This window comes from Ambystoma mexicanum, chromosome 1p, assembly GCF_040938575.1.
Source record: "Ambystoma mexicanum isolate Mex_15411 chromosome 1p, UKY_AmexF1_1, whole genome shotgun sequence".
In the NCBI taxonomy this organism is placed as follows: Eukaryota; Metazoa; Chordata; class Amphibia; order Caudata; family Ambystomatidae; genus Ambystoma; species Ambystoma mexicanum.
In genome coordinates, this window is record NC_090921.1 from 700615153 (window position 1) to 700642801 (window position 27649).

Here is a 27649-nt window from a genome sequence, read left to right on the forward strand (position 1 = left end):
AAGGGGGACGGTCACAAGGACGGAACAACTGCAAGGGCCAGCAAGTGGATTTAAGCTGCTAAAATTGGTGATGCTTTTCAAAGAAATAGGCAATAGGAAATATTCAATACCTTGACATTCCATCCAAACAATGTATTATGCAATTGCTAGGAAGTCTCACTGTCATCATATTTACGCACCATTTTATTACCATGCCACACGATCCAGTAAGTCCATCCGTTATTGGGATGCCCCCCCCCAAACATAACATCTGGGCAAAGTTCATAATGTCTGCAATTAAAACATCCATGCCTCTCTTTGAAAGGTGCACGCCGCCTCAGTGAAACATCAGTTCACCTTTGATGAAGCCATGGTAAATTGTCCGAATTCTGTCATTGCCCTTTGTCAGTCTTGACAGCTTGCCATTCAGTTTCCTCACCGAGGAGTTGATGGTCTTTTCCTTCCCTGGAGTTCTCCAATCCCTCCTGGGAATCATTTGGGACCAGGCCACCAGTGTTTGGGAACCTCAGTGAGATCCATTCCAGTTCAGCCATCAGTAGCTCCCGTACCCCTTTCTGTCCGAATAGAAGCCGTATTACTTCCTTCCAGATGCACCACTATAAGGTCAGGTTGGGTGTGGAGGGGCATCTCCTTTTGCCTGGGTATCGCAGTGGGCTCCTCTGAGCTGCTGAAGGCGCATTCCCCCGACACCCAAACCAGTGGACCAAGAGAGCATCCCTCTGAGACCTAGATGTGCTTGTGCCTCTGAAATGTCCTGCAGTCCTTTGGATGAAAGAGTGCCCGATAGTCCACACAACCCTCATCCTCACTATGAAATGGAAACGTGAAAATCCACCTTGAATATGGCCAGACATACCGTTTATCAATTAGCACAGCTATTGCTTCAACACATGTCTCTTGCAACAATCCCAGACACACTCTTCCCCCATCTCACATGCACTTAACATGTGAGAGAACAGTATGTCATTGCTTAATTGGCACATACTTTTCAGGGAAAGAGGTGAAGGGCACTTTATATGTGCCAATGGCACAGTTGGGCTGGCACAATTGTAATCAGTGAAGGTTTCTGTTCCTGTGGCCCACCGATTCTACTGCACAGTGGTAAGGTGAGTTGTACGCACTGCACTGTGATACTTTGGCAGGGTGACTATTCTGACAGAGTAAATGAACTCAACAGCAAGTGTGCATTGTATACTCCGTCGTTATAGGCACCCTGACAGAATGTGTGCAAATCATCACAAATGGATACAATTTTGGCCAGTTTCATTGTGAGAGCTTCGGCCAAAGCTCCAGGGCGGCTGGGTGTGCTGTCCCTGGCCTTGGGTGCCTCTCTACCATGCCGGTCATCCGTTCCCAAGTTCAGAAGCAGTTCCACAGAGCCCTGGCAGGGTGCACATCCCTCCTCAGAGGGATAGGCTGCAACGCTGCTTCACTTCAGGGCGGTAGACCAACAAGGGAGACAAGTGCCCAAGGTCAGGCTTGTCACCCCCGACCTTCCTAGACCTCCGGCTGGACAGCGCTACAGCTTTCCCCTCCAAGAAACAATGGGGACCCTGGCAGGCCACACTGGGACCGCCCCTGGATTCTGGGATGGTCGCCCCACATGGCAGACAGGCACCCAAGGCCAGGAACATCAACTCCCCGCCCCCAGTGTTGTGGACCACTGGGTGGCCTGTGTTACAGCTGTGCCACCTGGGAAAGGATGGGGACCCTGCCAGGACTCACTGGGATGGCCGCTGGACTTGGGGGATGGTCGACCCACATCAGAGACAGGCGCCCAAGGCCAGGGACATCACCCCTGACTGTCTTGGATCTCTGGGTGGCCTGTGTTACATGTTTGCCACCTGGGAAAGGATGGGGAGCCTACCGGGCCTCACTGGGATGGCCGCTGGACTTTGGGGGGTGGGGGGTTGGATGACCAACATGGGAGACAGGTACCAAAGGCCGGGGACATCACCCCAACCCTCCTGAAATTCAGGATGGCCTGCATTGCAGGTTTTCTTCAGGGAGGGATAGGCACCCTGCCGGGGGACGGTCTACCCACATGGGAGACTGTCGCCCAAGGCCAGGGACATCACCCCTGACTGCCCTGGACCTCTGGGTGGCCTGCATTACAGCTTTTCTGCCTGGGAAAGGATGGGGACCCTGCTGGGCGCTCACTCGGACTGCCGCTGAACATCAGGATGGTCCTCCAACATGGGAAAGGGGCACCAAAGGCCGGGGAACCTCTGGCTAGGCTGCGTTACAGCTATTCACTCGGAGAAGTGATGGGGACCCTGCCGGGCTTGCCTGGGACCGCTGCTGAACGTGGGGACAGTCGACCAACCAGGTAGACAGGTGCCCAAGGGCGGGTCCATCTACCCCCGACCATCCTACAGCTCTGGCTGGGCTGCGTTACAGGACCCTGCCGGGCCTCCCTGGGCCCACTGCTGAACTTGTGAGATGAAAGACCCACATGCGAGACAGGCACCCAAGGCCAGCGACATCACCCCGACTGTCCTGCAACTTTGGCTGGCCTGAGTTACAGCTTTGCCCTCTGGGAAAGGATGGGGACCCTGACTGGGCTCACTGGGACCACGGCTGGATTTGGACCACACAAATGGTGACCATTCTAATAAAAGGAAAGAGCTCCATATCAAGTGTACATTGCATGCTCAGAAGAAATTAACATCTGCATTAGTAGCGCAAATATGTTTCAGAAAGTGGTAGTCATTATGTTCACTAAAGTCTTTTTTCATACAAAGCGGCCAGCATCCTCTATTCAGGGCACACTACCCGTTCCCACCCATACTACTGACACTACAGCCACAGTCCCACCACCACACTAACCATCCACCCCCCGATTACAATGCATAATAACAAAAGCACATTACGTACTACTTGCATAAGTCAGTGAAAGCTTTTGACTAGCTCCAACTGCAAAGGAAACAGAAAAGAATTACAATCTCTACTCAGCCCACCAATAACACATCCAAACTTTTAGGCTGCTCTCTGCAAACATTTCGATTCCTTGAACCAGATACATGGCACATCCCAGTCATCTACCACCACGTGGACTGCACACTGACGGGAAATGGGAATAAGACCAATGGGCGTATGGAAACCCCCACCACAAACTAAACATTGTGCAGATGGCATAGTGGCAAACTGACCTCCCAGGGTAACAGCACTGTTCAGCTGGTAGGGGAGACAAGTCGTGGCCTGCCCCTGCAAGTGTGTCCCAGGCCACCACAATAACTCCCCCAAGCAACCGCTCACACCACCAACAATCCTGCCCCTGTTCCCACCCACCTCACTAACAATCCGCCCCCATTCCTAACATGCAATGTTGAAACAATGCAAATTCAATACTTCCATAACAAAGGAGAAGCTTGAACTGAACAAGACCTGTAAATGGAAAAAAACACATGTACTATCTGTGTCAGCTAAGCAAAAACCAAGCCACTCCCATCTTCAACTTCCGCTACTGTTCACCGGGAGGTAGTCACAACGTTCATTCCTTTCCAACGCCCAATGCACACTTACTATGGTGCTCACTTCCCCTGTCCGAATGCTGTGCACAGGAAGTAAGCAGCACACTAATGTGTTGTGCCATTGCTAGGCGCAGATCGAGCGATCCTCACCCAGCAGTGCATTTGCTTTCCTTGCAAAGCAGCCAGCCCCCTTCCATTCATCATAATCCCTGGTGTCTAGTGTGCCCCACCAAACTCCAAAACACCAATAGAAAAAAACAAGACTTTTGTTCCTTTGCCCCTTTGCCATGGGGCAGATGGGCACATTAGTGTGCCCATCTGCCCCCAGGGTGGGTAAACGCACAGCCCCATGCTTTGGGGGGCCCTGTGCCAAGTTTTCTACTAGCTCTCTCCCCCACCCCAAATGGTTGGGGGAGCATCTCATGAGCAGAAATCTGCCCCCTGGGAGGGCTACATGAGATACCCCCTCCATTTTGGGTGGGGTGAGAGGGCCACCCCCTTTCAATTACAAAAACCACTGGTGGTTTAGGGTGCCCCCCCAAATGTACACCTGCTCTTATTTCTTTGTTTTGCCACTTACCTAGGGGCAGATGGGTGGCCAAAACCTACTGACCTGTCCATTGGGGGCCTTTCCCTAGTCTTCTGGTGGCCCTTCCCCCCCACCCCAAATGGTTGGGGGGGCATCTCATGTACCCCTTCCTAGGGGCAGACATCTCCCATGCACTTGGGGTGGGGGAGAGGGACACCCCCTTTTCCATATATAACTCACTAGTGGTTTAGGGTGTCTCACATCAAAACTGTGCACAAACATGTTTTATTTGTTTTTGTTTTGCCACTTCCCTTGGGGCCGATGGGCACATTAGTGTGCCCATCTGCCCCAGGGTTGGCCAAACGTGCTGCCACATGCTTTGCAGGGATCGCACAAAGTGCACTGCCAACGAACGTAATGTCAAGGACGAGATACCTTGTCCTTGGCACTAAAGGGTTTAATACACAAAAATATATCTTTTTAATCCTCTCCCTCGCGATCGTAATGGCCTCATATTTGTTTTTTATATTGCATTGTTTAAATATATGCGCTGTGAGTGCTGTTTGGCTGGACAAACTCCTAGGCTGCAAGATTGCTGCACGACTATATTCATTCAATTTCTCCTGGGAGTTATTACCACACTTTAAACATTCTCCCTTTTTCAAATAACGTTGCAGACTCCTTTTAATTCCTGCTTTTGTTGAAGAGCCCCACCTGCCATCACCTGGGACCTATACAAATGTGAGGACATGCGCATCTGCGCTACACCTGACAAGTGCACCGTGAGTGCTGTTTGGCTGGACTTTTTCCTAGGCTGGAGATTGATGCATAACTGCATTCACTCTATTTCTCCTGGGAGTTATTAATGCGTTTCATATATAAATATTTGCACATTTTATAAATACCGTTGCTGGCTCTGTTTTATTCCTGCTATTGTTGAGGAACCCGTCTGCCATCACCTGGAACTTATAAAAACACCAGGCCGTGCGCATCACGTGTGTGCACCCGACGAGTGCACCGAGAGTGCTGTTTGTCTGGACATTGTCGTAGGCTGCGAGATTGCTGCCTGACTACATTCATTCAATTTCGCCTGGGAGATATTACTGTGCTTTATTTATAAACATTCGCCCATTTTTCAAATAACGTTATTGACTCTGTTTTAGTTCTGCTGTTGTTGAAGAGCCCTGCCTGCCATCCCCTAGCACCTATAAAAACACCAGAGCGTGGGCAACTGCACGCACACCTGACAAGTGCATCGTGAGTGCTATTTGCCTGTTTGGGTGTTGTACGCAGCCTAGCTCCTGCAGGTTCAACATTGAAGGTACTGTGATTATTGTAATATTGATACAGGCAAAGGGTCCGTATTGCCTTGTTTACTCTTTGATAATAGTCACTAAAATGTATTACACTTACACATTGAAACAAAAATGCTGACGCTGTTGCCTCAAAGTGGAGGAGTGCATGAACAGTTAACTACCCCCGACCCCTGTTATCGGGGTTATAGAGCGTTCCATCAAAGCTAAGGAGGGGAGGCGCTCGAGAAAGAATTCCAGCTCTAGCTTTAGATATTCAGGGGTATTTGACTTGAGATATTGCCTAAGAAGACTAAGCCACAGTCCTCTCTGTCACCTCGAAAATTGCAGCACCAGGGGAAGGAACATACAACTTAGCCTCACATTCTTTTTGACGACATCCCAGATTGCGCTATATTGGCTTGTTTAACATCGCCGAAAGTTGGGGAGGGAGTGGCTCCCGTGCAAGTGGAGCCTTTAAATCCCTTGCACAGCCCCCTGGGTGAAGGGGGTCATCTCCCCAATTTCTAGGGCAAGGGGAGATTACCCCCCCACCCCCAGGGCCATCTATGATTATGGCCCAGGTTCATTTTGTGAAGAAGAATGTTCATTTACATAATGGATCAAGGAAGGGTCTTACACCAGAATGATGTCTGGCTGCACAATATTTGGTAAATGATGACGCCGTGCCACAAGGGAGGGGTCCTTAAGAGACTGCTCCAATTATTGATTGTATGTAGCAGTACCGAGGGACGTTGGCAGAAGTGGGTGAGTGGGTGCTAGATCAAGATTCTTGGCGATCAGAGAGTCAAGGGACAAAGGCTATGAATCTTTCTGGCTCCGCTATATTGTATGTGGAGTCAGTGGACTCATCCTCAAATTCATGAATTTCATTTACGCAGCTGACACCAAGATGATCTTTTAGTTTGGTGCCATTGGTGGCTTCAATGTTGGAGATAACTCTAACGGCACTGAACAATTCAATGCTATCGATGGCCAAATTGTATGAATCTTTAGATGAAAAATGTCCAACCAAGGGGCTTTGTTATCGACACTCAACATGAAGGTAACTTACATTGAGGACCGTTTAATGTCATTGGTGCTTTTTAACATCCAACCCCCGGTAGTATAGGCTGATACCAGTGACTTCCTTAAGGGCAGATCTGCCTTTAATAACTCAAGGGGTTGAGGGCGATTTTGCTAAGTTACCTTCACTGGTTTGTATGACACCTCCTCAAGGTGGCGTTGCATTTATTACAGAAGTATCCATAATTGAAGTACTGGAACTAGCTTCGGAGGCACTTCCTTCAACATTAGTACTATCTGAACAGAATCCCTCGCATCAAGTACTTACTATATTTTTTAAAGGAAAAGGCAGAGCGAAAAAACCCTCAGAAAAGGATAACATCTAAAAATCTGAAACAATCTGCTAGATTGACTACCACGGGTTCCTGAAAATTCCTACTAGCCATATCGACACTACCTACACTCCACCTGGACCCAAAGAGAAAAGAAACCGGATGAAACAGCAGAAAGAAAATCCTAAAACTGTTACAATCTCGAGTCTGAACCCTTTGCAAGGGAAGTTGAGTGAAACTACTCAAGTGGAGATAAATCCTCTATAGATAGTGAATTGCTGAATTTAAACACCCAATTATGGAACCACCAGTTATAACGGTATCCTCTCTGAATCAATGAGAGGGACAATCAGTGAATCAGGTTATTTTTGACCAAACCGTTTTAGAAATTCAAACATATGAACTTGCTCTAAGGTTAAATCTGGATGTGAATCAGGAAGCCCCCCAGTTTCCTGAGTTTCGAACTCTAGAACAGAAGAGACTTTGAAATAATAAAATAAAAAATCTCTCTTCAGTGTATCGGGGTGTAAATCATCCTGTATTTCACCCAGGGTTGAGTCAAGAACATAGTAATAGAATGAGGGATGCAGTCCAGGAGGATTTAACAGGGAGGAGACCTCTTGTACATTTGGATTCACTGGGAGGAAGGAAAATGCCCTTGACAAGATGGCCATCATTGTCTGAAACCCAAGGTACAAAACGTCATCACTCTTGTTAACACAGTGCCTCCTCTTGGAAAGGGTAGAGGCTACAATGGAACATTTGACTTTAAATAGAACTAATGTTCAGCAGCTTTTTGCCATCATTCCTTCTTTAAGGGCTATCCAATCAAATGACTTGGCGCAAATTGAATTTGTTAATGCCATGACCTTCATCGAGTGGCTGTGCATGTTTCCTCACAGTTGGTAAAGGAAGTATTACTATCAGCTAGATGGAAATTTCGTGTTTTGGTTTATGATATTGGGGAAGTGAAAAGAATTCAATAATTATATACTGGAGGTCACTTTAGACCAATGTATGAACCCAATGCAAGGGTATCGGCATTTGTACCTATGAGGGTAACATGCTCTCAAATGAATTCCAGGGCGAGTCGGGAGATTGAATTTATTGAAGAAATATCTCAGAAACAACTGGGGGAAGATTGATCCTGGGTGCCAGGAGCATTGATCCCAGGGTTCCAACCTCGTTAACTACATATAGATCTTCCTCCTCCCAAAGTTAAGATGGGGTTGTGGAATACTAGGGGGTATAAACATTTAATAAATAAAAAAGTAAACCTGTTAAACTCTCTAGATATAGTTTTCCTTCAAGAAACATGGTTCACATCCCCGCCTTGTTGGTATAGGAATTCACTTATTCTTTCACAGGCCATCAAATGTCTGAAAGGAAGACCGCTCTCAGGGTTGTTAACTGCTTGTAATGGATTGGGATTTAGTTTGGAGGCCTGGGCGATCCCCAATGCATTTTCTGAACTGACAAAGCTTGATTGGAGAAATGAGGCAGGGGTGAAACCTCGTCATTTATTGTTAATCAATCTTTATTGGAACCCGAGGGGTGTTCCTAAGGACAGTTTTTTGGAGGGGGTAGCATCTTTATTGAATACTTCTGCAGCTGATTCTATAACTTTGGCAGTCATAATTGCGGTGGATTTGAATATAAGGTGTCCACAGTCTCGAGAATTGCCATTCACTCAGAGAGAGAAAAAATGGATGGCATTGATGGACGAAAGGGGTCTGTGTATGTTGAATGGTGTTGTGAAGGGGGACATCCCTACCCAACCTACTTGGAGAAGGGCAAATCATTCATCCATAATTGACTATTTTTTTTGTTTCTAGGGATCCTTTCATGGGGATTGAAGAGTTTATAGTTGCCCCCTTAATCTACCAGTGACCATGATTTGTTAATAGTTAAATGGGGTTTCTCAATATTGAATGATAGTAAAGATAGATATCGATCAAAGGTGGAGGTGTCTGCAGGAAGAAATAGATTTAAGTGGTCACACCGCTCTTTATTACATTTCCTTAATTATTTAATGGACCAATTCTCTGTAAATCATTGGGACCTCCGAATGGGGGATCAGGAGTACACAACTGCTTTGAATCTGTTTGGACAGAAACCCATATCCCATAACAGGGTCTTATTTGCACATAAGCACGTCTTTGAAGAAATTCAGTTTAGAAAAAAGCTATTAAGCCGAAAATTCGAGCTACATGGGATGTAGATTGGGTGTCATGGGTATCAGGCAGGTAGTTGGGGCAAGCTGGGTGGAGGCTTGGAAGGCCTGGCATAGGCACACAAAGAACCCATAGCAAATCCCTCCTTTAATTCCTTCCAAGTGTTTGTAGTACCTTCCTGGTTACCACTTCCTGTTGCCAAACAGGAAGTGCATGATGATTCATGAGCTCTCTAGTGTTTGGGTGTGGCTGGATATATAAGCCACACCCAAGATTCTTCCAGTGCTTTGTATTGCTTACTGTGAGCTGTATCAGCAACACACTTGCCGTGCTCTGGATCAGCCAGCTTCTGCTTACCTGCTCCGGATCATCCTGCTTCTGCTTACCTGCTCCAGATCATCCCGCTTCTGCTTACCTGCTCCGGATCATTCTGCTTCAGTTTACCAGCTCCGGGAGAACCTCCGTTCTTACTCCACGCCGCAGCGTTCTCCAGTCAAGAGGGGACTTCTACACCGGCTCCTGTAAGAACAAGAAGAACTGCGTTAGCACGCGCACATCAGTAACGCAGCGCATACTCACCAAATCTCCCGCAATGCAGCAATCCAGGTCAGTTGTACGAGTGCACAAACCCCTGCAAAAGAAAGAGAGACATTATTCATTGCGCTCGCCCCAATAACGCGGACACTTATTTCACTGCGCTCGCGTTGCATACTTACCAAAAGCCTCTGTGTATACTTACCCAACCACCAAGTCTCCCGTAGCGCTAATCCCGGACTCAAGGGGCTAATACCACATAATTTCTCCTGCAAGGGAAAGGAAAGGGAGAGACATTACCAGGCGCGCTGGAATTGAAGGCGCGGCGCAAACCTACCAGCAGCTAGCTTCTACACTCAGCGCTACTCACCCACAAAAATAACGGCAAACAAACACAATATGGACAATTTTGGACACTCAACATTCTCCGCGCAACGTTCACTTGTGGGAAGGACTTTCTAGCCAGTGAAGAAACTGGCGCCTTGAACGCACGGCCTCGCTGTGAAGGCATAAAACAGCGGTTGGCATCTGAACTCAGCTTATAGACATTGGCACCAATCACATGAGTGAATCGTGCCCCTGCAAATGCAGGATGGAGTGCACACCCTACTAAAGATAAAGGTATTCCTCCGGGTGAAACAGGGGAAGTGAAGACTCCGTGTCAAGGGAGGTGCGTCCATCGCTCCTGCAGACGCACAGGTGAGTGTGACATTGGGTAACGAGAAAAAGAGTGGTAACCCTATGTGATGTTGGAAATGAATTGGAGGGACAGGCCTCCATGTCCTTGTCCTGTACTCCTTTTATCATCTGTGTTCTGTGTTATTTTCTGAACAGGAGTCCATGCAGGACTCTTGGCAGTGCAGCTCTTCCTCTTTTTTGGTTGTGGTGAACAGACCGTTGGGATACCCTTATGGCACCCATGGGTGGGGGTACAACCCTGTACCCCTACTGTATGCTTTTGGGTACCTGTATGTGGCCCACAGAGCAGGTTATGGACTGGTGGCAGCTCCATGCTGAATTTGCCAGGTGCTCTGAGTATCCCCCATTTTTGGGATACCCAGGCCCTGCCATTGGAATCAGTTGATTCCTGATAGGAGACAAGATGGCCCATGAGGCCACTTGCTTTCTATTGCCTGTTACCTTGTTTTCCCAGGGTCCTGGGAAGCCCTGACTCTGTCCCTTCCCCTGACTGGCTGTTGGGTGGAAGTTCCATTTATGGTACTGTGGGGAAGTCCAGGCCAGACTGTATCGAGCCTTCCGATTGACTGTATGTTGTGGGTACACCCTTGGTGAGGGACCTGCGTGAATGGAGTGTGTGACCAATACACATTTCATGTTATGGGTGTCTGGTTTCTGGTGTGTAACACAATGAATGAGACGGCCCTGCCTGAAACTGGTATGAATGCAGTATGGAGTGCTGAATGGCTGGGTGCTTGTCCCAATCAGTCCCAATCAGTCACATTTTGTTGTTTTTGCTTTGTGCTAACAAGTCAAACCTTGCTGTTTTTGCTTTGTGCTAACAAATCAAATCTTGCTGTTTTTGCTTCGTTGCTGCCCATTGCGAAATTCTATGTATTCCATGGCGCTTTCTGTTTCTCCTATCCTTGCCAACTGCTTCTCCATTGACTATCCTACCCTTCTCACGAAGTCTGGTAGGAAGAAGTTCAAAAAGGATATCTTGGCCTCTAACCCTGGTCTTCCTATCGCCGACACCTGCTCCAATGCGTCCTCCAGACAGACCCTCACAGACATCCTCTTTGTCGTTCCTTCGCCAGATCTATGGACTCCTCATATGATCTATGTGCTCTGTCCTATCTCCTCCTCTTCCATTAATGGTGGCACTCGCTGGGAAGTTCCCATGGCTTCCTTCGACTCCTCTAAAGCCATCATTAATGTCTACCTAAATGGCTCTGTCATGGTCCAAGGCCCCCAAACCAATCTTCTCCTCTTTGATAGGCGCTTCCCTTGCCTCATCAATTTCCTCTCATCTCCTGCAGTCCCCTCCTCTCCCCCCTTGGTTACCTTGCCCTCTCTCTCCTCCTCCTCTGCCCCATCTAGGGCTTTTTCTCCTCTGCAGGGCGTACCTCTGATCTGTACCCCTCCCCAGAAGGTATTTAAGGCTGGCAACCTTCTTCATATTGTCACTCTCAAACACTCCTCTGACATCTGCCACCTCCATGAAGAACTAGACCTTGATGTCCTTGGTCTTACTGAGACATGGTTCACGGCCAGCACTGTCACAAGCTTTGGCACTCTCCTCCCTGATGGCTACGAGATCCTCTCTGCACCCCGATCCTCCTGGTCCGGTGGGCGGGGTGGGGGGTAGCCGTGATCTTTCCTGAGTGGATTCCTGTCTCTATCATTCCCACTCAGACCTACTCCTCTTTTGAATGCCTTGTCTCTAGGCTTTCTCTCTCACCTACCCATTCTCTTGCTGTGGCTACCATCTACCGGCCTCCTAGTCAAATCACCTCATTTCTCTCTGTGTGGGCGGACCTCTCCTCCTCCCTCCTGGCCTCTACCACTCAACTCCTCCTCCTCAGTAACCTCAATATACATTTAGACTCTCCTTGTTCCTCCTCTGTACTCTTCCATGACCTCTGCAACTCCCTCTACCTGTCCATCCTCCCCTCTGGCCTGGCTCACTCTGCAGGTCACACACTCGATGTCTTGATCGCCCCTGACCTCCCCCTCTCCATCCCCCTGACCACTCCTCTCTCCTGGAGCGATCACTCCCTCCTCTCCTCTCATCTCTCCCTCTCTTCCACTCCAAGCCAAGCCTACCCCAACACTGCCATCTACCTTCTCGGACATCCGGCCCATGAAGTGTGTGTCAGTTGAGGCTTTTGCCGCCACTTTCTCCCCCCCACCTCCACCTCTGGCTGTCTCACATCCTGACACAGCCATGTCTCTGTTCTACTCTTCAATTTCTGATACTCTTGATGCTCTTGCCCCTGTCATGAGGATCCGTTTAAAGTCCAAAGTCAAGTGCAATTCCTGGTATGACTCGGACCTAGCTACACTTAAAAGTAAGTGTAGGACGGCTGAGAGGAAATGGAGGGCTTCTCGTTGATCCTCTGACAAACCGGCATGTCGCCTACTACAAAGGCAATACCGACTCGCTGTCCTCACCAAGAAGAGAGTCCACATTCAAGCTTGTGTCTCTGCGGCATCTAACAACTCTCCCGAACTCTTTAAAATATGCAAGGAGCTGGCCAACCCTGCTGCAGTCTCTACTCCTCCCAAGCTCTTTGCAATGCCCTTGCCTCTCACTTCATTTAAAAAACCCAGGACATCCTGTCCACCCTCTCCACCCCACCTCTCCCCTCTGCACCTGTGCCTGCGGACCCTCCTTTAGCCACCCCCCACCATCCTTCTTGTCCTTTCCTCTTTTCTCCCCTGACAAGGTCGCTAGATAGGTCCGATCTATGAAAGCCTCGTCAAAACAGGTTCATTCCTGTTCCTCTAAAACCATCAAGGACCACATTGACACCCTCGCTCTGGCCCTTACTGATTTTTGCAACCACTCCTTTGCCTCAGGATCCTTCCCTCCCCTCTGAAGCACTGCCTTGTGCATCCTCTTCTCAAGAAACCCACAGCTGATCCTTCTTGGCCAGCTAACTATCGCCCAATTTCCATTACTCCCTTTCTGGGCAAACTCCTGGAAAGGTTGGCCATCTTTCAGCTTAACCTTCATTCCATTTCTGTTGGCTGTCTCCATGACCACCAGTCTTTCTTCAGAGCTGCCAGAAGCATGGAAACTGCTCTCCTCAACATCCGTGAAGATCTTCTCTCCAACCTTGACTCTAACATTCCCTCTGTCCTCATCCTCCTTGATCTCTCTTCTGCCTTGGTCACGGTCAATCATACCATCCTGCTCAACTCTCTCTGTGAAAACCTGGGTATCACTGATCAGGCTCTGGCCTGGCTGACCTCTTTCCTCTCTGATCGACCCTCCCTGGTCCAACTTGGGTCCGTCCTATCATCTATCTTCCTCTCTACCTGTGGTGGTCCCCAGAGGTCTAACCTCTCGCCCTGGCTTTTCTACCAATACCTGGCAACTCTCGCCAACTGCATTGGCTATTTCTGCTCAAATTTCCAGTGCTACGCTGACAACACTCAACTCATTTTCAGGCTGCCCTCGGCCACCTCCTCTCCCTCTCTCATCTCTGATTGCCTAACTGCCATTCAAGATTGGTGTGCCGCCAATGATCTTTGACTGAATACCAGCAAGACGGAGATCCTCCTCATCAGCACACCTTCACCATCCTTTCCCCCTCACTCTCTGGCTGGCTTCCCTTGGCCCTCCTCCTACCCCCACCTGTGGGGCTAAGAACCTCGGGGTCATCTTTGACTCCACCCTTTCCTTCTCCGCCCACATCCCTAAGGTCTCTAAAAAGTCAAACTTCCTTCTGCACCTCCTCAGAGGTACTCTGTCTTTTTTCTCCTTCCCCCAGAAGCTCATGGTATCCCAAGCTCTGGTTCTCTCTAGGTTGGACTATTGTAACAGCCGCTTTCTAAATCTACATGCCTCTACTCTCTGCCCTATGCAACTAATCCAGAACAGGACTGCAAGACTTGTCCTTGGCCTCAAGCCCTGGGATCGTATCTCTCCAGCTCTGAAATCCTTCCATTGGCTCCCAGTGGATGCAAGGATTACATTCAAAACCCTCTGCATTGTCCACAAGGCTTTCTGGGGCCTGGGTCCAAAACACCTTCAGCTATACCACTGCAAATACCTCCCCTCTCGAGCTCTTCGCTCCTCTACCACTAACTCCCTCAGGGTCAGTTGTTTTTCAAAGAAACGAGCTGGGGTAGATCTCTGTCTTCGGCTGGGGGCCTCCCTCTGGAACAGCCTCCCTGCCACTCTAAAACTTGAGGAGAACCATCTCTGGTTCCGGAAGCACCTCAAGACATTCTTCTTTTCTTCTGCCTTTGCTCCCCCTCTTCCCTGCTGATCTGTTCTCTCGGCATCGTGCACCTGGCCACCCTCCGTCCTCCGGGCCCAGGTACCTGCTCACCCTGCCACCCTGCCACCCTCCCTCACTGCCTCTGGGCCACCCCTTGCACTGGGGTCTGTATCTGTACTCATACAGCCCCCCACCTCTTTTTCTTCCTGCACTTATCAGACCTACCCTGTCTGCTGCCTTAAACCTAGCACTTGCAAATTGCTGGCTGCACTACCACTGTTTGTTGCCTAGATTATCTATTTATTTATTATTATTGATCTGTTTCTCCTTTGCTTCACACTTTCCACTTCTCCCCCCTTCCATGAACTTTTCCCCTCCCCCTCTCCCATGAACTTGCGCGTTCTCAATGTCACTGGGCCTAGTAAGATCGCTGTTTTGTTGTCCCCTGTTCCCCTCCCCTCCCTTGTCGCGCTCTGAAACACTTGTGTAAAAGTGCGAAAGAAATAAAATATCAATATCAATCCACATTCCTTGTTGTGAGTGTCTGAATGGAGAAGAATGGCTTGAATGCACTGTGAACCTGACTGACTGGCTGCCTGCCTGCCTGAGTGCCCTTCTGAATGATCAGTTGCCTGAGTGTGACCCAGCAGAGTGAATGAGAGACCAAACAGTATATCGAGGGACCTCTCACTGATGGAAATCGTTCAGAAGCTGAAGTCAAAACTGATGTTTACCTTGAAGCCCAGCTGGAAGAAGAAGGCTTTGCTGCTGCTTTCCTTCGCTGCAATCCGAAAGCTGTTGTGTCTCCAAGAACTGATCCAAGAGAGAACCTGGCTAGGAGACCTCTTCCCGAGCTACAAGGGAACATTGTGCACCAGCTAACCTTCACCAAGGCACCCTGGAAGTCAGTCATCGAAAGGCTGCTGACTGGAGACTGGGACCACTGAGGAATCTGAAGCCAAGCGCCCGGACATTGAAGTCCATCGCCGTTGTCAACCGGAGATGCAACGCTCCATTGCCTAAGACATTTGAATCAAGGACTCCCTTGCTCATCACCGTCGACCGCTTTGTCCCGCCAGAGAAAGTCAAGGTTGCCGACGAACCGGGGAGAATCTGCCAGTGGGTTTCCCGCCACCCAAAGTCCTCAAAGACACTGACGAAGATCCAAAAGCCAGCCGTGGTTGAGTTGCAGTCGCCGAAGCCAAATGCCGACGGCCCAACGCCATCGCTGGGCCTACGTTCTTCCTTGACTCTTTGCGGCAACAAACTGTCGTCGTCGAGGTGCACGGCACACCTCGTCTTCGTTGGCCGTCCACGACTAATCGTCGACGAGCACCGCAAGGACTGAAGCTGCTGCCTACACAACATTGTTCACCCTTTTCTTTGAGGAATCTCGACGATCCGTGGCTCCTGCCTTAAAGGGAGTTCACTCCCGTTGACGACTCGTCGCCGAACTCTGCTAAACCAGGTACATTGGATAGTATAACCTTTTTAGAAGGACCCAAGACTCTGTTAAAGAATATATGGACTGGGCTTGTCAATATACTTTATTTACAGGTTGCCCAGGTGGGGGGGATCCGCACACAGAACTGTATCTAGGTAATGAGACAAGTATTTTGCCAATTGTTTAAGCAACTTGTTTTCCTGCCAAGTCTACGGTTGATACCTTTTGCTATTGATTTGTATGGCATTTGAAACTGTCAGCAGTTGGTACATTTTAATGATGGAGTCAAAGAGTAATTTTGGTACCACATAGAGATTGTACATTTATCATTATAGTATTGCTTGAGCACAAAGTGTGCTATTGTGTTTATATAACATGAACCTTATTTATATAAAGAACTGTTATCACTAACATAGTGTGTGGACATTCCTTTTTGGGGGCTTGGGGACCACACTGTACTTAAGTACCAGCCTGTGTCACCTCCTGAGAGCTTAATCCTTGATTGCTCACCCATAGCTACCGAATAGATAATCTTGGCTGGGGTGCTCTATGCTTCTACTCTGCCATATAGAGGGCAGGAGTACAGATAACACCCTCCAGTCCTTACACCCTTTTGAACAGAGACAAGGAATGGGCTTAGAGGCCATATGTCTGCCTTGACCCAGAGGGATGCAGAGCAAATGCTGGCAGCATTGGCTTCGGAAATATCATGGAGGTTTGGTCCCTGTTAAAAATGCATACTTGTGCTCAACAATTGGATGTGCAGATCAATCACATTCCAGAAAAATCTTGGGTTCTGTATTTTTCTGACTTATATGCTTTACCTCTGAACTCAGACGATAAAAGAAGTCTGAGTGAAAATCAGGAATTGATTTTCACCTTTGACCAAGATGACATTTTCCCTCATTACAAGTCAGGCGGTGGACCATGGTGCTATTAGCACCATGGTCCATGCCGGATTCCGCCATGGTGGATGGCGGAATTAGCGCCCCATTCCAAGGTGAGTGGGGCGGTAATTCCCCATTCACCATTTGCCCTTCCCCATTCCCATTTTTGCCCCATAGGGCATAATGGGGATGGGGAAGGTGCTAATTATGGCACTGTAAATTACGGTGCCGTAATTAGCACCAAGGTCGCTTAGCGCCTTGGACTTTAACGCCTGCAAAAAGCAGGCGTTAAAGTGTGAATCAGGCGTTAAGGGTTAACGGCGCCGATAAACCCTTAACGCCTGACTTGTCATGAGGGCCAAGTTTAATTATTAAGGCAAGCAACTCAAGTGCCCCGGGCCCGGATGGTCTATCAGACCAGATGTTAAAGCTTCATCCCAATTTAAGGGCTGGTATTTTGGTGACACTTTTTTAATGAGTTCTTAAAACTAAATCTTTCCCTTTATCTTGGTAGAAGTCGGTAGTTATTCCCATTTTTTTAAAAGGGGACCAGGAGCTCCCACAGTACTACCATCCTATAGCTCTCCTTGAGGCCCTTTTAATCCTGAGGGATTTAATGGGTTGGGTCAATGAGGCTAATTGTATTGACCCTGCACAATCAGGGTTCATTCCAGGACTGAGCACCTCGGTCAGTCTTCTGGCCCTTAGTTTAGAATTTAAAAAAAGGTTCTGCAGACGGGCCAGCCAGTTTACCTGGCGTTTATAGATTTTACGTTAGCACTCGATGATGTTGACGGAGGAATTTTATTCGGTAAGTTACCGAACTGGGGATGCCCTGGTCATCCTTTGGCTATAACAAGAAACTTTATTGCCAAACTTCTATGCAAGTTAGACCAAATCACCAGGGTCTTTTATCAAAAATGATTCCTACTTTTAGAGGATTAATCCTTTTTGTAGCAGACATAAGAGTACAAATGGTTAGGGCGGATTCCTTTTTCTGCCCAAATTGGGCGAACTGTTTGTCTCATGTTTGCTTTATGGGGGCAACCTGGTCCTGCTGGACCAGTCGCAAGTTGGATTGCAGACGCAATTAATGCTGTTGGAGGTTTATGCGAATATGAACCACCTTAAAATTAATGTTATGAAATCAGATGTAATGAGGCTGACTTCCAAGACATCTAGGAAAAAACGTTTATTTACTTGGCACTTGTATAAAGCTCTCCTATTAGTGGTGAACGAATATAGATACCTGGTAATTAATACTAACGATAGTGCTATTGAGCCCCCGGACAGAAGGTTAAGGCGGCCGCCCCACAGGGGCTGATTCTTCATAAGAAGTTTGGATGGTACTCATGTATTCCCATTGTACTCCCAGGTCCAACTGGGATCCTTCCTCTCTGACATCTTTTTCTCCACCTGTTGTGTCCCCCAGGGATCAAATCTCTCCCCCTGGCTTTTCAACCAGTACCTGGCACTCCTTGCCCACCGCATCGCCGCTCTCTGCCCCAACTTTCTGTGCTATGCGGACGATACCCAGCTCATTTTCAGGCTACCCTCGGCCTCCTCCTCTCCTTCCCTCATCTCTGACTGTCTGTCGGCTATCCAGGAATGGTGTGCCGCCAATGACCTCTGCCTTAATGCCAGTAAGACTGAGATTCTACTCATCGGCACACCCACTCCCTCCTTCCCTGCAGCTCTCTGGCCGGCCTCTCTTGGCCCTCTTCCTGCACCTACCTGCACGGCAAAAAACCTCGGGGTTATCTTCGACTCCACACTCTCCTTCTCTTCTCATATATCTGACGTCTCTAAGAAGTCACACTACCAGCTGCACCTCCTCAGTGGTATTCTTCCCTTCCTCTCGTTCCCCCAGAAGCTCACTGTCTCACGAGCCCTGGTTCTCTCAAAGCTGGACTACTGTAACAGCCTCTATCTTAATCTGCCTGCCTCCACTCTCCGCCCTCTGCAACTCATCCAGAACAGAACTGAGAGACTTGTCCTTGGCCTTAAGCCCAGGGACCGTATCTCTCCAGGACTGAAGTCTCTACACTGGCTCCCAGTGGCTGCGAGGGTAAAGTTCAAAACCCTCTGCATTGTCCACAAGGCCTTCTGGGGTCTGGGGCCTAAATACCTTCAACTCTCTCTTCCTAAATATCTTCCTTCCCGAGCCCTTCGCTCATCCGTCTCCAACTCCGTCTGGGTCAGCTGCTTCTCGAAGCAACGAGCTGGGGGTAGATCTCTCTCCGCGGCAGGGGCCTCCCTCTGGAACAGCCTTCCTGCCTCCCTGAAACTTGAGGAGAACCATCTACAGTTCCGGAAGCACCTCAAAACCTTCCTCTTTGCTTCTGCTTTCTCTCTCCCTCTCCCCTGCTAATTCTTCGCTGAATCTGCACCGAATCTGCAACTGGGCCACTCTCGCCGACCTCGGCCCTGGGCCCAGCCACTCTGCACTTGCACTGCCTCGCTGGCAACCCCTGCTCTGCGGGACTGTCTCTGTATCCCTACAGCCCCCGTTCCCAGCACTTGTCTGCACTTACCTTGCACTTGCCACCAGCTGGCCCTATTCATTTTATTATATATACTTACCTTGTACTGCACTTGCCCCTTCCCTTCCCCTTGCGCTTTGTCCCTTCCCCCTTCCCCTGCACTTGCGCGATCTGAATGACACGTGGCCTAGAAGGATCGTTGTCTGTCTTCCCCCGTTTCCCCCTCCCTGCCTCGTCGCGCCTTGAAACACTTGAAACGCTTGTGTATAGGCGCGTTACAAATGCCATATCATATCATTCCCGTGCTAATTTACTACAAGCAAAAGGTTATCCCGACTTTTGATTTATGGGGCAGAAGCTAAATTACTTCACATACTTGAACTGGAATAGGATTGAGGGTTTGTTTTGGAAAAGGGCTCTGGGCCTTCAATTCCAGTCCAGATAATTCGATTTGAACTAGGCTTGCTCTCCCTCGATATTATGATAAAGTGGAGGGCATTGGCCCGCTTGAGAAAGTCTTTACTGGGCCATAATAATTCTATTTTGCCTGCCATTGGCAATAAGCTGGAACACCAGCTTGATCGATTCCTACAAAAGTGGAAGGAAGACTGCCTGGGTTTGCTAATGGCTGCGGATATTTCTCTTGACACTCTTGCTGACCCCACATAAAAGTAAACAAAAATGATGGTGTTTGATTGGGGTATGACCATTGACCAATGCAAACAATATAACGTTACAATGAGATAAAGTCATTGCGTGCTATAGATGCCGCACATACTTTTTAAGGCATCGCTTTTATTTGTGGGTAACATGAGAAGTCAGAGCTATAAGAGCAAAATGGCCTATAAATGAATAATGTTTTTGCAACGAGCAGGATGAATTGGAAACCTTGAGGGATTTTCTGGTAGCTTATCCTAAATTAGTAGATTCAAGGATTTTATAGTTGCTTAAGCATTTTGCATTGAAGCATTTTGAGACCTATGAGAATTTAATAGAGGAGAAATGATGGTGCTGATTTTTAATGGACAATACACATCAATAATTTTAGCTACTGTTAGATTTTTTAAAAAGAATTTACCGGAGGCCGAAGTTAGGTGCAGCTAATAATTAAATTACTGATGGCGATTGCCCGGGGGCCTAAAGTGTAGAAATCTGACTTTGATTTTGAACAATGATTATTCTTTTATGAAATTGGTCATTGTTAAGAAATTAGTTGTTTTATTGTTCTTATGTGTGTACCATGTATTTGTATTGTTGTATGTGTGTTCTAAGTCATGACATTTGTTGTTCATATTGTAAAGTTGAATTATTTCAGCCAAACCAATAAATAAACGTATGTGTTATCTATACCCGATTGTATTTTTGACTTGTGCTTTTCCAATAGATTATACAATTAAAAAAAACAGAAAACCATGCACTATAATGAACATTTTTTATTATTTCAACAGGTGGTACTTGCTCGTCACGTGCAAAGCCTATGCTTGGTGGATTCACAGAAAGCTGGGGGTCGGAGTTCGTAGAGTTATACCAGCTGTGTTGTACGAGCCATCAGGGAGTTTCCAAGTGCAGCAGACCAATACAGAGGCTTCATAAACATACAGGCCAATGAAGCAGCATAGATGATATATTTTATTTATTTAACTTTTCTTTTTAAAACATGAATTTATTTCTGTCATGTTTTTGCTGCTGTACACAGCTTGAATAATATTGTAAAACATGTATTATATATATTGTATGCATTTGTGAAATATCATGCATGTTACTGGTTTTCCCATTATTTTTGGTTTGAAAGTATTGCCTCTTCACAGCTACCCAAGTAATGTTGTCATCTTCATTCTGTAGCACCGTCGGGCTTTTTCAGGCAAAAAATTCAAGAAAAAAAAGCTCTGTGATAATAACTGATTGTGATGCTTAGTAGATCTGACTAAAATAATTTTTCCAATGGTTCAATATGCTATACATGGTCAAGTCACATTACAAACCACAACAATAGCGATTTAAATTGAGATCCAATTGATTATGCTCCTAGGAGTTTGTCCGATTTTTCTTTAATGAACTTTTTGTGTTAATTTCATCATAAAATGTCTGTCTGACACGTTGGGTCTCATTACAAGTTTGCCGGTACAGAAACAACGGTACCAGTAAGCTTGCCGGTACTTTTATTACCATACCGGCAAACTACAAGGTTTACTCGCAGGAGCCTTTTGGCCCACCAAGTCTGACCTGGGGGGCGGACCGGCCTCCGCAAGCAGACCATGTCGGATGCACCGGCACCATTCTGAATGGTGGTGGTGCATCCGGCCTCCCCATTCCCATTGAGCCCTATCGGGCTTGAATGGGAATGGGGAGCAATTACCGGGTCCGGTGGTGCCGTAATGACCCAGTAATTTCCCATTCCCAGGCTCTGGAAAAACACAACTCCGGCGGCAGCCGTGCCGGTTTTACTACTGCCGAAGTCGTAATGAGGGCCATTGTCTCTTGCTTTTCAATGCCAGACCATTGAAATTAAAATATACATTAGTCAACAAGATGACGTATACAGTCACCACAGAGAGTATGTTGTCCATGTCAAAAGTGCATGCCTTGCTCCTACGCATATTTGGAAAAAAGATGCTATATAGATGGGACATGTACATAAATGTCAGGACTAAAATTGTTTTAGTCAAGAGAATATACTGGTATTCCAAACATAAATAACATAGTTCATACACGGTGCCTGTAAATAAATGCTACCACAGATATGTTGTCTCAATATTGCCAAGGATAGTCTTATATCGAAATGTATTGTGGAAGATACCATTGGATCGCCAGATCTAAGTAGCTTCTTGTCACCATAGAGATGTCATCAAATGATATATATTATATCACATACAATGAATTATGCCTAATTATACACCTGGTGCAGCTAAGCATGACAAAATGTATCACTCAACAGTCCTTTGTTTTAATTACATCGACTATTCCAATGTCTACAAGCATCAATGCCATTTACCTGCAGATACAATGACTTCAGGTAGAAAATAAAATAATGTGAATTAAAGAAATGACGGGGCGCTTGCAACCAAGATGGCCGCTTTCTTTTGAGCTCTGTATGAGGACATCCAGAGGAGGAGGCCAGTAGCTGCTGATACTGTGGGCACGGCTAGTCAGGTTACCAAAATCGTTGCCTGAAGACCTGGAGCACCTGGTGTTGCAATTTAAGGCTGATTGGTGGTCTGGGCGCATGTGGGCAGAACTGTGTGCTGGGAGCTACTGCAGACTGAACGAGCGGCTGTGGAGAGGGCAGCTGTTATGTTCTGGCTCCGCGCGGAGGCAGAACGTTGTAGGCCTCTGAGGTAGGCCGCAGTGGCGCAGCTCCAGCCGGAGCGAAATGAAACACGCCACACGTTGTTGGAGTCTGTGCCCGGAACTACCTCCTTTGCGCGGGGGTGGGGCTTTTATTCAGACGTCCTGTGTCACCGCGTAGCGAGGCGCAGGGCGGATATAACAGCAGCCCACTGCGTGCGACACACAGCTGAGATTGAGGCGGCAGACTGCTGTTGGGACTCTGCTGTCCCGCTAACCTGATTGGAAGGTGCACCCAGTTCTGTGTGCGCATTGCCCATCCTGGCCCCTACTGAGCTCCACAGGTGGCAAGGAAGACACAGCAGCTGTGTGCCGGGAGGCGGACGGTCTGGGGAAGGCCCCCCCCACCAGTCAGGAGTTCCCGCTCTGCTGCTAGGTTCATCCACTTGGGTTTGCGCGCCCTACCGGGCTTGGAGACAGCTGGCTGTTCCTTGGGCTCAGGACTGCTGTGGCGATGTGCCAGTACTGCACAGAGTGGCAGTTTGTGGCTGGGGGGTAGGGAGGGAGGGTGGCTGATTAGATCTGGCCCTTGCTGTGGCATCACATTGAATATCAGCTACAGTTTATAACATGGACAGTGGAAATTGCGCTCGAAGTGCATCACGATTGGTGCTGCTGCTTGAGTACACTTGGAGGGTGAGCTGTCATTAGGGGTGTGCTTATTTATGCTGGCTTAAACACTGTGGTGGAACTGATCTGGTGCGCTGGCTCAGAGATAGTCATATCATGCCCCTACGTGGTTATTATTGTTTCGGCTGCAGCTCTTGGTGGGGCTAATTTCTTTGTTGTTCTCCCCCCTCCCCTGGTGTGCTCTAGATGGTATGGCTTATAAAGTTGACCGGATGCAGGAACGTATAGAGAAGGAAAGCAGCCTATATCAGAGGCAGAACAGAGAGTGGGGACACTCTAAGATTCAAGCGGGGAAATGCACCAGATGTTGCACGCTTTGTGGTGTCACAAAGTTATAACGTTTTCAACAGTACACATTTTATTAAGTTAAAGGGGTTAGATGAAGGCCTTTCTGTCCCTATCCTAAATAGTTTCCCTACCTAGGAAACTAAAGCTAAAGATCAGTCTGTGTTTTGTCGTTGAAGTTATGTAAACAGTCCTTGTGTCCAAAACATATCTGACCCTCACACTTAAATAAACAAGTAAAGGTGCAATGTAAATGTTTCTGATTTTTACTTAATAAAAAGTGTATGTAAATCGAGTATGAAAATTCAACAAATAATTCTTGAATCCATAAGGGGATTGCCTTGCCTTGGATTATTTTGGGTAGAATAATGAAAGTGTCCTTCAAGCCCGCTTCTATAAGAGTAGTTGAAACGTCTCTTTCACAAAACACTTAATTAACGATGGCAAAACGTGTCTTTTTCCAAACAATGATTCCACAGAAATAGTAGAAATGTCGTTTCCCACAACACTCTTTGGAGGATAGCAAAAGGAGGTTTCTTCTACTTTGAAGGATGGCCAAATGTCTATTTTCCACAACTGCAGGAAACTTTCACTATGTCTCTTTCATATACATTATGAATTAACTGCTAATACTCCCCTGCCAGGAATCCGCCCCTTCTGAATCTTGCAGATCCACTGGTGTACTCCCATGCCAGATATCTTTCTCCAAAAAGGGCTAACTGTCTGATGTGTTTCTTTCACCAGGTCTTCCTACAGTGTTCCCTTTCTTGCCAAGTATAACACAGTTGCACTCCTTCACTGTTTATACCTCATTGACTTCAGGTACTAATTGTTCCTACTTTTCCCATATTGACATCCCATATTTGGAGATGTGTTCACGTTCTGTCTGTCAACTTCTTCATTAGTATTTCTTGACTTTTGCGGATGCTTGTGTAGGTTAACCTCTCGACAACCAGACCAAAAAATAAAAACCCTTTAGGGAAAAAGGCTTTGGTGCACCATTTTGTGAGAAGATTAAAAGCTTATTTTGTATACAAAAAGGAAAAAAGTGACAAGGTATTATAAATCCACTGCTGTAGAGCTCATTCTCTTCTTCAAAGCAAACATCACGTTATAACTGCAAAATCACCATTCATGACGTGTTTGATATACAGTGTTCATCCCCCACCCTCATTGGTTACTGCCTATTTACATGCTAATAATCACATATAGACCCCAAATTCATTGGTCGCATCTTCTCTGACTCCAACATCTTCACACGTGGGTGACAATTTCTTCACCTTGGGTTACTATAAAACGATTGGTTAGGTTTCTGAAAAGGGGAGGGGCTACTAACCCTGTTGTCGTGTGTCAGCTGGCCTTATATAAAATGCTAAGGAGTATGAATTGTCTGTAAGGGCGACCAAGAGAGCTATGACAGGCCACAATACTGAACGACAATCAAAAAAAAAGAAAAAAAAGCTCTGTGATAATAACTGATTGTGATGCTTAGTAGATCTGACTAAAATAATTTTTCCAATGGTTCAATATGCTATACATGGTCAAGTCACATTACAAACCACAACAATAGCGATTTAAATTGAGATCCAATTGATTATGCTCCTAGGAGTTTGTCCGATTTTTCTTTAATGAACTTTTTGTGTTAATTTCATCATAAAATGTCTGTCTGACACGTTGGGTCTCATTACAAGTTTGCCGGTACAGAAACAACGGTACCAGTAAGCTTGCCGGTACTTTTATTACCATACCGGCAAACTACAAGGTTTACTCGCAGGAGCCTTTTGGCCCACCAAGTCTGACCTGGGGGGCGGACCGGCCTCCGCAAGCAGACCATGTCGGATGCACTGGCACCATTCTGAATGGTGGTGGTGCATCCGGCCTCCCCATTCCCATTGAGCCCTATCGGGCTTGAATGGGAATGGGGAGCAATTACCGGGTCCGGTGGTGCCGTAATGACCCAGTAATTTCCCATTCCCAGGCTCTGGAAAAACACAACTCCGGCGGCAGCCGTGCCGGTTTTACTACTGCCGAAGTCGTAATGAGGGCCATTGTCTCTTGCTTTTCAATGCCAGACCATTGAAATTAAAATATACATTAGTCAACAAGATGACGTATACAGTCACCACAGAGAGTATGTTGTCCATGTCAAAAGTGCATGCCTTGCTCCTACGCATATTTGGAAAAAAGATGCTATATAGATGGGACATGTACATAAATGTCAGGACTAAAAGTGTTTTAGTCAAGAGAATATACTGGTATTCCAAACATAAATAACATAGTTCATACACGGTGCCTGTAAATAAATGCTACCACAGATATGTTGTCTCAATATTGCCAAGGATAGTCTTATATCGAAATGTATTGTGGAAGATACCATTGGATCGCCAGATCTAAGTAGCTTCTTGTCACCATAGAGATGTCATCAAATGATATATATTATATCACATACAATGAATTATGCCTCATTATACACCTGGTGCAGCTAAGCATGACAAAATGTATCACTCAACAGTCCTTTGTTTTAATTACATCGACTATTCCAATGTCTACAAGCATCAATGCCATTTACCTGCAGATACAATGACTTCAGGTAGAAAATAAAATAATGTGAATTAAAGAAATGACGGGGCGCTTGCAACCAAGATGGCCGCTTTCTTTTGAGCTCTGTATGAGGACATCCAGAGGAGGAGGCCAGTAGCTGCTGATACTGTGGGCACGGCTAGTCAGGTTACCAAAATCGTTGCCTGAAGACCTGGAGCACCTGGTGTTGCAATTTAAGGCTGATTGGTGGTCTGGGCGCATGTGGGCAGAACTGTGTGCTGGGAGCTACTGCAGACTGAACGAGCGGCTGTGGAGAGGGCAGCTGTTATGTTCTGGCTCCGCGCGGAGGCAGAACGTTGTAGGCCTCTGAGGTAGGCCGCAGTGGCGCAGCTCCAGCCGGAGCGAAATGAAACACGCCACACGTTGTTGGAGTCTGTGCCCGGAACTACCTCCTTTGCGCGGGGGTGGGGCTTTTATTCAGACGTCCTGTGTCACCGCGTAGCGAGGCGCAGGGCGGATATAACAGCAGCCCACTGCGTGCGACACACAGCTGAGATTGAGGCGGCAGACTGCTGTTGGGACTCTGCTGTCCCGCTAACCTGATTGGAAGGTGCACCCAGTTCTGTGTGCGCATTGCCCATCCTGGCCCCTACTGAGCTCCACAGGTGGCAAGGAAGACACAGCAGCTGTGTGCCGGGAGGCGGACGGTCTGGGGAAGGCCCCCCCCACCAGTCAGGAGTTCCCGCTCTGCTGCTAGGTTCATCCACTTGGGTTTGCGCGCCCTACCGGGCTTGGAGACAGCTGGCTGTTCCTTGGGCTCAGGACTGCTGTGGCGATGTGCCAGTACTGCACAGAGTGGCAGTTTGTGGCTGGGGGGTAGGGAGGGAGGGTGGCTGATTAGATCTGGCCCTTGCTGTGGCATCACATTGAATATCAGCTACAGTTTATAACATGGACAGTGGAAATTGCGCTCGAAGTGCATCACGATTGGTGCTGCTGCTTGAGTACACTTGGAGGGTGAGCTGTCATTAGGGGTGTGCTTATTTATGCTGGCTTAAACACTGTGGTGGAACTGATCTGGTGCGCTGGCTCAGAGATAGTCATATCATGCCCCTACGTGGTTATTATTGTTTCGGCTGCAGCTCTTGGTGGGGCTAATTTCTTTGTTGTTCTCCCCCCTCCCCTGGTGTGCTCTAGATGGTATGGCTTATAAAGTTGACCGGATGCAGGAACGTATAGAGAAGGAAAGCAGCCTATATCAGAGGCAGAACAGAGAGTGGGGACACTCTAAGATTCAAGCGGGGAAATGCACCAGATGTTGCACGCTTTGTGGTGTCACAAAGTTATAACGTTTTCAACAGTACACATTTTATTAAGTTAAAGGGGTTAGATGAAGGCCTTTCTGTCCCTATCCTAAATAGTTTCCCTACCTAGGAAACTAAAGCTAAAGATCAGTCTGTGTTTTGTCGTTGAAGTTATGTAAACAGTCCTTGTGTCCAAAACATATCTGACCCTCACACTTAAATAAACAAGTAAAGGTGCAATGTAAATGTTTCTGATTTTTACTTAATAAAAAGTGTATGTAAATCGAGTATGAAAATTCAACAAATAATTCTTGAATCCATAAGGGGATTGCCTTGCCTTGGATTATTTTGGGTAGAATAATGAAAGTGTCCTTCAAGCCCGCTTCTATAAGAGTAGTTGAAACGTCTCTTTCACAAAACACTTAATTAAGGATGGCAAAACGTGTCTTTTTCCAAACAA

General features: G+C 47.3%; 1 long non-coding RNA gene across 1 annotated transcript in view; it reads left to right on the plus strand.

The window, feature by feature from the left end:
- Window positions 1-27435, plus strand: part of LOC138579766 (uncharacterized) — a 94208-nt gene extending 66773 nt beyond the window's left edge. The window contains exon 2 of the long non-coding RNA XR_011304132.1: window positions 20533-27435. This is a non-coding gene — a long non-coding RNA (uncharacterized lncRNA). The remainder of the gene's footprint in view (window positions 1-20532) is intronic.
- Window positions 27436-27649: the final 214 nt, after the last annotated feature.